Consider the following 14,984-nt stretch of genomic DNA (forward strand, 5'->3'; position numbering starts at 1 on the left):
ATGACAGGATACACGTTACCAAGCCAACGGCAACGCTTTTGCTATATTCTGCTTCTCTACCACATTAGCTTCCTATTGTACTGAGGCCAGTACATGCAATTTCCTTTAAGCCAGCAGATCTAAAATTTATTTTTGTCTCCAGCCCAATTAGGAGAAAATCGGGATTCCACCTGCTCCCACTTCCCGGTAGAAGACAGTTAGGTGATAAAAATGGAACGATGTCCTAAAACCATCTGAAAAGCTAGGGAGATTGCAAGTACATCTGTTTTGACTTCTGTTCCATGCAATGCATACATAGCTTAAAGCCCATTTATTGAACAATTATAGGCCAAATCTCTGCTGAAACAGATGTGTCATTAAACACTGTGGGGCTTGCCAAACAGCCCACAGCCGGGGAACTTGACAACGCAAAGCCGAGCCTGTAGCATGAGCTGAGCAAAAAGCGCAGCAGTGGGAAGATAATGGTCAAGTCACAACAACGTAAGGACAGAATGGCCTTCCAGAGCCTTCTAGAAACTTCTCTTGTCAGCAACACCCCTGTGCACTGCGGTACAGTCCTGTCTGCTGGTCAGATGTCCTAGCAGGACACCTGTTAAACAGTCTATTTTTGTCAGTGGTGGTGGTGCATGCCTTTAATTCCAGCACTTGGGAGGCAGAAACAGGTGGATTTCCATGAGTTTGAGGTCAACCTGGCCTACAGAGTGAGTTCCAGGACAAGCCAGGGCTACACAGCGAAACCCTGTTTCAAAAAACAAAACAAGTCAATTTTATTCTTGAAAATTTTTAGTACATATCTTTTAATTAATTAATAAATTAGTTAATTTTCAACTTGATCACAGTTTCCCCTCCCTCCCTCCTCTCTTTCCAGTCCTTTCCCCAACCTCCCTTCTTGCTCTACCATCTACTCATTCTTTCTCTTCAGGGAAGGCCAAGCCTCCCATGTATATCAAGTTGCAGTGAGACTAGGCTTCCCCACTCCTATTAAGGCTGGATGAAGCAACCAAGCAGGAGAAAAGGGTCCCAAAATCTGGCACCAGGTCAGAGCTACCCCTTTCTCCCACTGTTAGGAGTCCCACAAGAAGACCAAGCTACACAACTATAACATATATGCAGAGGGCCCTAGGTCCGTTGTGTGCAAGATCTCTTCTCTGGTTGGTGGTTCAGTCTCTGTGAGCTCCTATGAGCCCAGGTTACTTGATATATGTTTGTGTGTGTGTGTGTGTGTGTTATCCTTGGCCCCTCTGGCTCCCACAGTCCTCCCTTCCCCTCTTCCACAGGATTTTCCAAGATTTACCTAATGTTTGGCTGTGGGTCTTTGCATTTGTTTCCATCAGTTGTTGAGTGAAGCCTCTCTGACAGCAATTGGACTAGGCAACAATTTATGAGTATAGTAGAATATCTTTAGGAATCATTTTATTTACTCTTTTGTAATTGCTAGTCATGTTTGGGTCTATTTTTGGTCTCTGGGTTATCTAGCCTCTGGGTCCTGGTCCTCCAGGCAGTGACAGGGGTGGGCTCCCTCTCATGGCATGGGTCTCAAGCTGGACCAGTCATGGTTGGTCATTCCCATAATTTCTGCACCACCTTTACCTCAGCACATCTTGTAGGCAGGGCAAATTGTAGGTCGGAGATTATGTGGCTGGATTGGTGTTCCAACCACTCTCTGCAAGTCTTGCTGGGTTATAGAAGATGGCTGCTGATTCAGGCTCTGTACTCCCCAGGAGTCTTAGCTAGGGTCACCCTCACAGAGTCCTGAGTTTCCACTGCATCAAGTTTCTAGTTCATTCCAGAGATGCCCACTGATTCCAGCTGCCTTTCCAGTATTTTCTCCCTCCATCTCCCCCCCCCATGGAATCTCTCCTGTTTCCATGCCCACCCGCCCATCCAGATCCTTCCCCCTCCATCTGCGATATCTATTCTATTTCCCCTCACAGTGAGATTCGCGTTCTCTCCACCCCAGCCCTCCTTGCTACTTAACTTCTTTGGGTCTGTGGATTGTGGCATGATTATCCTCTACTTCATGGCTAATATCCACCTATAAGTGAGTACATACCATGCTTGTCTTTCTGGGCCTGGGGTACCTCACTTAGGATGATCCTTTCTAGTTCAATCCATTTGCCTGAAAATTTCATGATTTATTGTTTTTAACAACTAAGTAATACTCCATTGTGTAAATGTACCACATTTTCTTTATCCATTTTTTGGGTTGATGGACATCTAGGTTGTTTCCAGTTCCTTGCTATTGTGAATGAAGCTGTTACGAGCATAGTTGAGCAAGTGCCCTTATGGTATGGTGGAGCATCCTTTGAATATATGCCCAGGAGTGGTATAGCTTTGTCTTGAGGTAGGTCAATTTCCAGTTTTCTGAGAGATTGCCACATTGATTTCCAAATTGGCTGCATAAGCTTGCACTCTCATTACCAGTGGAGGAGTGTGTCTCTTTCTCCACATCCTCGCCAGTAATGTGTAAGTAACAGTAAGTAAGCTGTCACTTGTGTTTTTGATCTTAGCCATTCTGACGGGTGTAAGATGGAATCTCAGAGTCGTTTTGATTTGCATTTCCCTGATGACTAAGGATACTGAACATTTCTTTTTTTATTACTTTAAAAAACTACCGATCCAAATTCCCACTTCTTCCCCTCCACCCACTCACCTCCCACTCCCTCCGCTCACCCTTACCCTACCCCCCCTCCAATCTTAAGAGAGGGCAAGACACCCTAGCCTGTGGAAAATCCAAGGCCCTCCCCACTACATCCAGGCTGAGCAAGGTATACATCCAAAGAGAATAGGATGTCAAAAAGTCAGTACATCATGCAGTAGAGACAAATCCCAGTACCATTGTCATTGGCCCCTCAGTCTGCCCCAACTGCCAACCACATTCACATGGACGAGTTTGATCCCATGCTCCTTCATTCCCAGTCCAGTTGGAGTTGGTGAGCTCCCATTAGCTCAGACACACTGTCTCAATGGGTGAACCCCTCATGGTCTTGACTTTCTTGCTTATACCCTCCGTCCTTCCACTCTTCAACTGGAGCTCAGTACAGTGCTCCGATGTGGGTCTCTGCCTCTGTTTCCATCAGTTGTTGGATGAAGGTTCTATGATGATACTTAAGATAATCATCAGTCTGACTACAGAGCAAGGCCAGTTCAGGCACCTTCTCCTCTGTTGCTTAGGGTCTTAGCTGGGGTCATCCTTGTGGATTCCTGGGAATTTTTCTAGAGCCAGGTTTCTTGCTAACCCCAAAATGACTCCCTCAATCAAGAAATCTCTATCCTTGCTCTCATATCTGTCCTTCCTCCATCTCAACTATCCCATTCCCCCAAGTTCTCTCCAACCCTTCCGTTCTCCCCTTTCTTTTACCCCAGCCCCATGCTCCCAAATTTTGTCAGGTGATCTTGTCTGCTTCAAATTTCCAGGTGGATCTATATATATTTTCTTTGAGTTCACCTTATTACTTAGCTTCTCTAGGATCATGAACTATAGGATCAATGTCTTTTGTTTATGGCTAGTATCCACTAATGAGTGAGTACATACCATATTCTATATTTTTGGGTCTGAGTTATCTCACTCAGGATAGTGTTTTCTAATTCCATCCATTTGCATGCGAAATTCAAGATGTCATTTTTTTTCCCACTGAGTAGTACTCTAGTGTGTAGATGTGCCACACTTTCTTTATCCATTCTTCCGTTGAGGGGTATCTAGGTTGTTTCCAGATTCTGACTATCACAAATAATGCTGCTATGAACATAGTTGAATGCTTTTGTAGTATGGTGATTGAGCATCTTTTGGGTATATTCCCAAGAGTGATATTGCTGGATCCTGAGGTAGGTTGACATTTCTTTAAGCGCTTCTCAGCCAATTGAGATTCCTCTGTTGAGAATTTTCTGGTTAGATCTGTACCCCATTTTAAAATTGGATTATTTGGTTTGTTGATGTCTAGCTTTTTGAGGTCTTTATATATTTGGAAATCAGTCCTCTGACAGATGTAGAGTTGGCGAAGATATTTTCCCATTCTGTAGGCTGCCATTTTGTCCTATTGATGGTGTCCTTGCCTTACAGAAGCTTTTCAGTTTCATGAGGTCCTATTTATTAATTATTGATCTTAGTACCTGGTCTACTGGTATTCTATTCAGAAAGTTGTCTCCTGTGCCAATGCTTTCAAGGCTGTCCTCTGCTTTTTCTTCTGTCAGGTTCAGTGTTTCTGGATTTATGCTGAAGTCTTTGATCCACTTGGACTTGTGTTTCATGCAGAGTGATGGGTATGGATTTATTTGCATTCTTCTACATGCAGAAATCCAGTTAGACCAGCACCGTTTGTTGAAGACAATTTATTTTTTACATTGTATATTTCTGGTTTCTTTATCAAAAGTCAGGTGTCCGTAGGTATGTGAATTAACACCTGGGTTTCGATTCAGTTCCACTGATCAGCCTGTCTGGGTTTTCTTTTGCCAATACCATGTGGTTTTTATTACTATTGCTCTGTAGTATAGCTAGAAATCATGGATGATGATCCATCTGGAAGTTCGTTTATTGTACAGGATTGTTTTTGTTATCCTAGATTTTTTGTTTTTCCATAAAAAGTTGAGTATTGTTCTTTCAAGGTCTGTAAAGAATCATGTTGGGATTTTAATGGTGGTTGCATTAAATGTATAGATTGCTTTTGGAAAGATGGCCAATTTTATTATGTTAATCTTACTGATCCATGAGCATGGGGAATCTTTCCAACTCCTGATGTCTTGTACAATTTCTCTTTTTCAAAGACTTGAAGTTGTCATAAAAGTCTTTCACTTGCTTGGTTAGAGTTACACCAAGCTGTTTTATATTATGTGTGGCTATTGTGGAGAGTGTTGTTTCCCTGGTTTCTTTCTGAGTCCATTTATCATTTGTATATAGGAGGACTACTGATTTTCTTTTTTTAGTTTATTTTTTTATCCAGCCACTTTATTGAAGGAGTTCCCTGGTAGAATTTTTGAGGAGTGTTTGATTTTGTCAAAGGCATCTAATGAGATGATTATATTTTTTCCCTTTCAGTTTGTCAGATTACACTGACAGATTTTTGTATGTTGAATCACTCCTACATATCTGGGTTGAAGCCAACTTGACCATGGTGGATGATCTTTTTGATGTGTTCTTGGATTTGGTTTGCAAGTATTTTATTGAGCATTTTTTACATCAATATTCATGAGGGAAATAGGTTTGTAATTCTCTTTCTTTGTTGAGTCTTTGTGTGGTTTGGGTATCAGGGTGTCTGTGACCTCATAAGATAAATTTGCCTATGTTCTTTCTGTTTCTATTTTGTGAAATAATTTGAGGAGTATTGGCAATTAGCTCTTATTTGAAAGTCTGACAGAATTATGCACTAAAACTACCTGGTCCTGAGGTGGTTTTGGTTGGGAGACTTTTAATAACTGTTTCTATTTTCTTAGGTGCTACTGGTCTATTTAAATTGTTTCTCTGATCTTGATTTAACTTGGTAGGTGGTATCTAGTGAGAAAATTGTCCGTTTCTTTTAGATTTTTCAATTTTGTGGAGTACAGGCTTTTGAAGTATGACCTAAAGATTCTTTGGATTCCCTCGGTGCCTGTGGTTATGTCCCCCTTTTTGTTTCTGATCTTTTTAATTCAACAAGATTTGGGCACTGAGGAGTGCTCCCCTCCCTCCTCTCTCTTTCACTGTCAACCATGGAGTGATGCAGCAAGAAGACTCTCACTGACAGGCGTGGTGGCACACACATTTAGTCCCAGCACATGCAGAGGTTAAGGTCTGAGATGGCATGACAGGGAGGTGGGATCAGTATTGTCTAAAAGGAGTGATGTTAGAGATGTAAGGATCATTGGGGAGCTTCTACCAGATGCCTATACCTAGAGTTTGAGAGACTGGAATAGAAATCCTCTTTATTTTGATTGTGTCTGACAGGCAGCTATAATACATATTTACCAGACTTAAAGTTCATCGGTGATCCTCATCTCCCATCTGGGGTGCCATGGGTCACTAGTTAGAATATCCAAGGCTGGTCTGCATACAAGGCAGACCTCCTTCCTGAGTATGTGCTGTGTCTCCTACAGGACCAGTGATAGCCTCCATATTCTCTGGCCAGCATCGACAGGACTCTCTAGTTTGATCATAGAGAAAGCAAGCACAGGGGATGGGTGCTTTAGAAGTTGATTTATGTGTCATAGGGACAAGTGTCTCCTTCTGGCAACCTGCTGGTGAGCAGTCTCCACCATGAGAGTGGTTTGGTAGAACTATTGAGCATAGGTTTCTTGAACTTTTGAAATCCTAGTATAACAATAGCATAGAGGGGGAAAGAAATCTGAACATTTTCCATCACCCTAAATCACTCTCCTCTACCTTCAGAACCTTTGTTCACACACCACTTTCTTGGACCCTCGGAACTTAAAGTTTTCACATTCTCAGACCCCCATTGCAACTGGGCTGCATTTTCACCCATAGCCTCTCCAGGACTCTCTAGGACATCAGTCCTGTCAAACAGAGCCAAGTCTCCACTTCTCTCCATGACCCCTTCATGTCTCTTTAAAACTAATCCACCTAGGTGTCCCTTATGTTACCAAGTTCAGCTACCAACACGAGGCACATTCCCGTATGAGAACATGGAAGGAGGTGCAGCTTTAATTCCTTGTTAAACATGCATCGTTTCTTTTAAATCTAACAATGAACTTGTCTTTATGGTTTTTGTATTCAGAACAGGAATTATCTTACAAAAACAGGGAAAATTGGCATAGGGGTAAGGCCCAGTGAAGGAGAGATGGACAAGGGAGTTAGAGGGAACTGCATTGACCTTTGACAGCCTGACGTAGAGCAATTCCCTTACTCTATTAGGACAGGTTGTTGGTTAGAGCTGGGGGGTCTCCATATGTAAGAGGTACCCCAGACAGGCTGTTGGTTAGAGCTTGGAGGGGGAAATCTCCATTTTTAAGAGCTACCCTGGCCAGGTGTAGAAGAAATAGAGGAGGAGGGAGCTAGTTTAGGGTAACCCTTTTATTCACATATAAGAAGTTCAGCTCTGGCCAGAGCACATAGGCAAGGTGTCATCCTTGGACAATATGTTCTAATTTTTTGATAAGTATGCAAAAGGTATAAGGGAAGGTCCCAGGTAGTGACCAGGAACCCGAGGGCATATCCTCCTTTCCTGTAACCTGGAGAGAGAAAGGGCAAGTTAAGTCCAGAAGATGCCAGGCTGGAGTCTGGAGGGGGCCTGCTGAAGCCTATGAAGTGGCTTAGCAATGGGCGCAAGAAGGGGTTCATGTGAGGGGCCAGGGCTGCCTCATATAGTGTGTGGCAAGAAGAGAGAAGAATCCAAGAGCACAAGAAGCTGACCATCCCTAGGACGGACAGGATTTCATCCTTGCTAGATGAGGCTGTCAGTGACTGAATTAAGTGTTTTCTATCTAGGGTAACAGCCTTGTGCATTAGAGCAATAGATAACCCCAAATAAGTAACCTGGGGAGTGCACTGCTGGACCCAATAGGGGGGGGGGACCTTCCATCCCCAGCTGGAAAGAAAGTTTAAAAAGGCAGAGGTGCCTGTCTGGCTAATTTGCAGGCATGGACTACAAACAAGATTGATTATGTACTGTATAACCTTGGATTAGAAAGAGTAAGTCAGAGGATAGGGCCTGGCCAAAGAGATGTGGAATACCCCAGAACTTTGGGGTACAACAGTCCAGAAGAGTTGGAGGGAAAGATAAGTATCCAGGTCAGTCCAAATAAAGGCAAAGGGTATTTTGTGATTGGGGATCAAGAGGTATGAAAAATAAGGCATCCTTGGGGTCTAGGGCAGAGAAATGGAAGGTCCCTGAGGAGATGCTGATCTGGGCCTTTCCATAACAATCATTAATCAAGAATTGTCCTACAGACCTGCCTACAGGCAGTCATCTCAACTGAGCTTCCTCTTCCAGGTATGCATAGGTTGTGCTAAGCTGACAGCCCTGATGGCCTCAGGTGCATGGTAGCTGCAGAGAGCTGACTCCTGCTAGCTCTGCTCTGATCCTCAAATGCACATTGTGGCATAGGCAACTTCCTTGCAGAAATAAATAAACAAATGTAATTTTTAAACATTTAAGGGTTGGAAGATGGGGATAGTGGCACATGTCTTTAATCCTAGCACTTGAGGGGGGGGGGACTTGTATAAAAATAAAATACATAAAGTCAAATAGGAACTTGGAGAGTAGGTAAAGAACCTGCTTTGGAAACACGAGAACCTCAATCCAAGTGCCAGAACCCAAGTGAAACAGCTAGTTAGTGTGGTATTGTCTTACAATGCCAGTGCTGGGCAGGAGGAGACAAGAACGCCCCTGGGGCTCACTCAGTAGCCTCCTCACCTCTCCCTGTGTTCCAGGTCAGTGAGATACCCTAGCTCAACAAATGACAGGAAGGACGTGAGGAGTAACATTTGAGGCTTCTGGCCTCTTCATGGATGCACACACGTGAGCACATACATGTACACAAAAGAAAAAATAAAGACAAAACAGAAAGAGTAAAACAGCACCAGATGCAGTAACATAGATGCACTTCTTATTTTCCTTATGGTTGTGACCAAAGGCTTGTACACCACGGTGCACGGGAGGAAGGATGAGTCTCCCTTGGTAGAAAGAAGGCAGGTGGAGGTCACAGTGCAAGTCAAGGCTCCTCACATCCTGGGTCAGGAAGCCGAGAAAGGGGAATGCAGGCTCTCAGCTGGCTTTCTTCTTTTTCTCGATTTATTGAGTGTGAACCCGGAGCTCGTGAGACGGTGCTGCCTACCTTCAGGGTGGGTCTTCTTAGGTAGACCAGAATACCCTCTACTTATAGGGATCCTCCAGCCTCTGCCAGCAGAATGCTGAGATTAAAGGTGTGCACCACCATGCCTGGCACAACCGATACTATTTTGAGAGCACTTCCCCAAATTCTTCTGGAACTGTAAGCAATGTCTAGGAGTCAACAGCACTATCCTCAAACATTGCTCACGGCTTCCATGGCTGCCCACAGACGGCTAGCTGCCATCGCTCATCAGAGAATCCTCTGTACGGCAAGAGGAAACCACAGCTGAACTCAGTGCAGAGATCAGAAGATTGCGGTGAGCCCAGCCCTGACGGGTACATCTACATCACTGCTCCTGCATCTGTGGCTCAGGGACCATGGAGGACGAGGGGACAGAAAGATGGTAAGAGCCAGAATATCAGGAAGCCTGCTGTGAAACCATCTCTCCTAGAAATGGCTGTATGAAAACCAGAAAGCGGCAGTATCAATAGATCCGCTAAGATGGAAGGGGAACCGTTTCACTGGGTCCGACCCGTAGGTAAAGAGCTATAGGCAACTAATGTCTTCTGATTTAGCCCCTCCCAGGGATGAGCTCCCTCACTGTTATCTAATACAAGGTAGTCAGCCTTAAAACCACATGCACAAACAACAAAAATGGACTCATCAGGTTATATTTATATAATTTTGCATTACAGATACACATACATATAAATACATACAGACATCCATATACACACACATGCATACACATACATATACACAGTATACATACACACATGAGTGAGTTCCAGGACAGCCATGGCATATACACATACATATATGTGTGAACATAGCACAGTGATCCCAGAAAAAGAAGCTATTGACTTGAGAATGACGGGTGTAAGAGGGGTTGGAGGGAGGAAAGGAGAAAGTGATATAGCTCTGTGTTAAAATTGCTTGATAGAAGAATGGTTAAAAAAGGTGTGGAACATATACACATTAGAGTTTTACTCAGCGGTTAAAAACAATGACATCTTGAATTTTGCCTGCAAATGGATGGAAATAGAAAACGCTTTACTGAGTGAGGTAACCCAGACCCAAAAAGAGGAATATGGTATGTACTCACTCATAAGTGGATTCTAGTCATAGTTAAAGGTCTTTGAGTCTATGATTCGTGGTCCTGGAGAAGCTAAATAAGAAGGTGAACCTGAAACCTTATAATCATAAACCTGAAAATCATATAGTTATCCTCCTGGATATTAGAAGTAGACAAGATTGCCAGGCAAACTTGGGTGCACGGGGGGTGGGGGGTGGAAGTAAGGGGAGATGGTTAGGGAGAGGGGGAGGATTGGGGATGGCTTGGGGGAATGAGAGGGGGGAGGGAGGAAGGATGGTTATGGGAGCAGGGAAGTTTATATCTCAACTAAGGGAGCCATTTTAGGGTTTGCAAGAAACTTGATTCTGGAGGGGTTCCCAGGCCCAAGAAGAGATCCCCAGATTGTTCCCTGGGCAGCAGAGGAGAGGGTGCCTGAACTGGCCTTGGCCCATAACCATACTGATGAATATTTTGCATGTCACCATAGAACCTTCATATGGCAAAGGATGGAGATAGAGACAGAGACACATATTGGAACACTGGACTTAACTCCCTAGGTCCAAATGAGAAACAGAGGGAGGGAGATCGTGAGCAAGGAAAGCAGAACCAGAGGGAACCTTCATTCGACGATGGATGGAAATAGAGACGGAGACCCACATTGGAGCACTGGACTGAGCCCCCAAGGTCCAAATGAAGAGCAGAAGGAAGGAGAACATGAAGAAGGAAGTCAGGACCACGAAGGATGCGTTCACCCACTGATCCAAGGGGACTGATCAAATGAGAGCTCATCAAGGCAAGCTGGACTGGGACTGAACGAGCATGTGATCAAACCAGATTCTCTGAATGTGGCTGACATGGGGGCTGACTGAGAAGCCATTGACAATGGCACTGGGTCTTGTTTCGTCTGCATGGACTGGCTTTTTAGGATCTAAGGTGAGCATCTTTTTAGGTGAGCATCTGTTTGGATGCTCACCTTCCTGGACCTGGAGGGAGGGGGGAGGAACTTGGATTTCCTACAGGGCAGGAAACCCTGACTGCTCTCGGGAATGGTGAGGGAGAGGGAGAGGGGGGAGCGGGAGGGTATTGGGAGGAGGGGAGGAAGTGGAAATTCTTTAAATAAATAAATAAGGGAAAAAATAATAATAGAAAAAAATTGCTTGATAGAAGAGAAAACAGGCTAGAGTGGACGGAAGTGTCACGGCTCCCACTGCATGCGAAGTGGACAGATGGCAAGGGCTGTATCTGCTTCACAACAAAAGCAACCAGATCCACCGTGCTCAAAGAAGAATTTAGTTATCTATCTATCTATTTATTTATTTCCTTTTTTTCTGGTTTTTGAGGCAGAACTTCACTGTGTAGCCCTGGCTATCCCGAAACTCACTCTGTAGACCAGGCTGGCCTTGAACTCGGACAGATCCCCCTGCCTCTAACTTACAGTGCTGGAATTAAAGGTGTGCACCACCACTGCCCAGCTTACTTATTTTTAATTGAGTCAAGGCTTCTGAGACCGTCCTAGAACTCACTCTGCAGCCCCGGCTGGCCATCCCCGTGTCTTGGACTCCTGAGTGCGGGGAGTGCAGATGTGTGCCACTCTACCTGGCTTTCATGCGCCGGTGTTTTGTTTTCTTTCATTGTCATGATTGCCGTGTGATGAAGTGGACTTTGCCCAGAACGCGGAAGTAGACATTTGCTCACCTGGACAAACAGCACAGGTGTCCTCAGAGTGATGGCTGCCAGGTGGCACAGTTCCCAGCCGGGGCCTGTGTGTGAAGCTGTCAAGCTCGGAGCAAGCACTCTCCCTCTGTGCGGGCTGTTATAAGCACAGCTGCCCTGTCCCTTGGCCAAGGGGAACAACATGCATGCTCTCCTTTCTCTGGTGGGTAGCTCAGGGTGATGCCAGGAATGGAGGTGTGTTGTAGGGGTTTCTCCTGGAGACTCATCACACAGGCTTCTCCAGGAATCTGCTTTTTGTTCTCATCCTGTATCCTTTGGTAGCAAGAAGAGAGTAAGATAATGGGATGAGTCCATAGCCAGCTAGTGAGAAAGACTGCCTGGCCGGCAGCAGTAGGAAGCTGAGGAGGAAGCTGAGGTTCCCTGTTCCCTGGACCTAGTACCTCACCTGCTCTGTTCCTGGAAGGCTAAACCAAATCAGGCTCTGTTGCTCCCTGCCCGCCATTCAGCTCATCCATCAGGAGTCTCTTACGGACAAAGAGAGAGAAGGTGAGCAGATCTAAGATGCTTCCTCCTGCAGCCCTGGTTGCCAAGAGCCACATGTATCCTTCTGCTGGGGGCCACGCCTCCCTCTCCTACTGTCTTCATGTTCTGGAGACTTCTCATTGCTCTTTCAAATTTTGCAGCAGGTGCCTTCTGTGGACATCACGTCACCCAGCTAACACTATGCTTGTTGTTAATTTAAGTGCTTTGAAGGCTGGTCGCCAGTTTCGAGTGTGGTCTGCTTTCTATGAACTCTGGTGGAAAGGGGAGCCTGCTCTGGCTAAGACTGCACAGCAGCAGACACAGCAGACACACATGTGCTGCTTTTCCATAAGCTTGGGATGGAAATGTGGGCCTTATCATGGACATGTTGCTGACTATAGAGCTGAGCCACAGAGAGCTTCGTGGGTTCCCGAAAGTCTCGGAGCTGGTAGAAATGTAGAAGCAATGTGTCTAATGCAGGTTTTCTGGGTTCAGGCCTTGAACCATTCTTGTGGCTCTGGACTTTCCTAAGAGATAATGGTGATTGTGGAGATAATGGTGACAATGAAGATCACCATGATGGTGATGTAGTTGTGTTGGTCATGGTGAGATGAGGGTCATGGTGGTGATGACTATAGCGATAGTGATGACGATGGTGATTGTCATGGTGGTGATGTAGTGATGGTGGTCATGGTGGAGATGGTGGTCGTGGTGATGCTGGTAGGGATGGTGGTGACAGCAGTGATGGTGGTCATGGTGGAGATGGTGGCCGTGGTGATGATGGTGACAGCAGTGATGGTGGTCATGGTGGAGATGGTGGTGGTGGTTGTGGTAATGATGATTGTGATGGTTAGTTGATTAGTTTTATCTCAACTTGACACAAGCTAGAATTGTTTGAGAAGAGGGACTCTCAATTTGAGAAAATGCTTCCATATGACTGATCTGTAGGCATGACTGTAGGGCATTTTCTTGATTAATGATGGATGTGGGAGGGCCTAGCCCACTATGGATGGTGCCATCCTACACAGGTGATCTGGCATGTATAAGGAAGCTGCTGAGCAAGCAGGGGGAATAAGCCAGTAAGCAGCATTACTCCATGGCCTCTGCTTTAGTTCCTGACTCCTGGTTCCTGCTCTGGCTTCTCTCAGGGAAAGACTAAGCTGTAAGGAGAAATAAACTCTTCCCTTCTCAAGAAATTCTTGGATGTGGTCTTTATCACAGCAATAGGAAGCAAACTAAGACCATGGTGATGGTGATTGTGATGGTGGCAAAGATGGAGGTGATGGTGATAATGGTGATTATAGTGGCGATGACGATGGTGGTGGTCATAGTGGTGGTCATGGTGATAGTGGTGGTAATGGTTGTAGTGGTGATGGTGGTAGCGGTAACAGTGGTGGTGGTGGCAGTGATAGTGGTGATGATAGTGATGGTGGTCGTGGTGTTGATAGTGGTCGTGGTGGTGGCAGACACAGTGATGATTGTGTTGGTCATACAACCTTACATTTGGACAGGACCCACAGACCCACAGATGCTTTCTGGTTGATTAAAACTCAGCAATATATATATGTCTCTCATGATGCCTTTGAACGACCCAACCAAGGCCTCGGAACTCAACATCCCACCTGAGACACCGTGCTATTCTGAAAAATTCCTGCGCAGACACACCTAACAATCACGTCTTGCCAACTATGTGGGTGTCTCTTAGCCCAATCGAACTGACACGTGGAATGAGCCATTACAGCCATGTTCTGAACTACTCCAGAATGCAGTGGCTTGAGCTGGCCATGGTCACATGTGCCATTCATCCCTGCAATCAGGAATCGGAGGCAGGGGGAATCAGCCGTTCAAGGCGAGACTGGTTTTCTTAGTGAGACTGTGTGGGTTGCTTGGCATATATCCAGTTGGGTGGAGCTTAGCTGGGTGTCAGCTCAGGTGTCTTTCATTCTTCTCTGGGGACTCTTGTTCTCAGGGTAAGTGCAAGAGGACAGGCCATACCCACACTTCAGGTTGGCTATGTGCCATCAACTAAAGCAAGTCATAGGGCCACGTCCAAGCCCGAGGGGTGGGAGAGCGGTGTTGCCCCACGAAAATGCAGCAAGGCTCTGTAAACAGGAAGGAGTGAATAACTGAGCAATTGTTCAACCTAAAAAGTCACAGGAGTTAGAAGAGAGCTGACTCAGGCTGGTCTCATTCGCATGAAGGAAAATCAGAAGTTTTTGACATTTCCAAAGGACTTCTAAGGAAGCTGGGGTGGCTATTTATGTTCACAGAGTGACTCACAGGAGTCACATGGCATGAAATAGGAAAATTCAATGCTAATTGTGCAGCCTCAGGGCTCCCTGCCTAACAGTAATAACATCTTGTGTTGTTCGGCCTTTTCCAGCTCACAGTGCCTCCAATGGTAGCATCTGACTTCATAGTCAAAACAACTCTTCTCAGGTCTTAACCCGGGAGGGAACACAGGCGGAAGGGACTTGTTCAAGGTAACACAGCTTTCAACTCATAAAAGCACTTTTTGGGTGTAAATGTTTGTATCCCCCAGTTGGTAAAGTGCTTGCTATACAAGCCTGAGTACCCCAGAAACCATGTGAAAACTGGAGGGGTGGTGGGGTAGCAACAGTCTGCCACCCTGGGCTGAGGTGGGGGAGGCAGGTGGATTCTTGGGGTGCACTGGCCAGCTAGTCTAAGCTAAACAATGAACTCCAGGCCAATAACTGGGGTTTTTCTTTGAGCTCTAGGAGCATGTGCATGCACACAAAGACACACACACACACACACACACACACACACACACACACAGATTGCTTTGTACAGTCAATGCCTATTCATTCACAGATCCTGGCTGCTTCCACCGGGCAAAAAGAGTGGAAGAAGCCACCTCTGCTTCAGCAATCTCATCCACCTTCTCACTTTGCCGCTGAGTCAGCGCTGAATCAAGGCACAGAGGGGCTCC

Source organism: Myodes glareolus, chromosome 22, assembly GCF_982192425.1.
Source record: "Myodes glareolus chromosome 22, mMyoGla1.1, whole genome shotgun sequence".
Lineage (NCBI taxonomy): Eukaryota > Metazoa > Chordata > Mammalia > Rodentia > Cricetidae > Myodes > Myodes glareolus.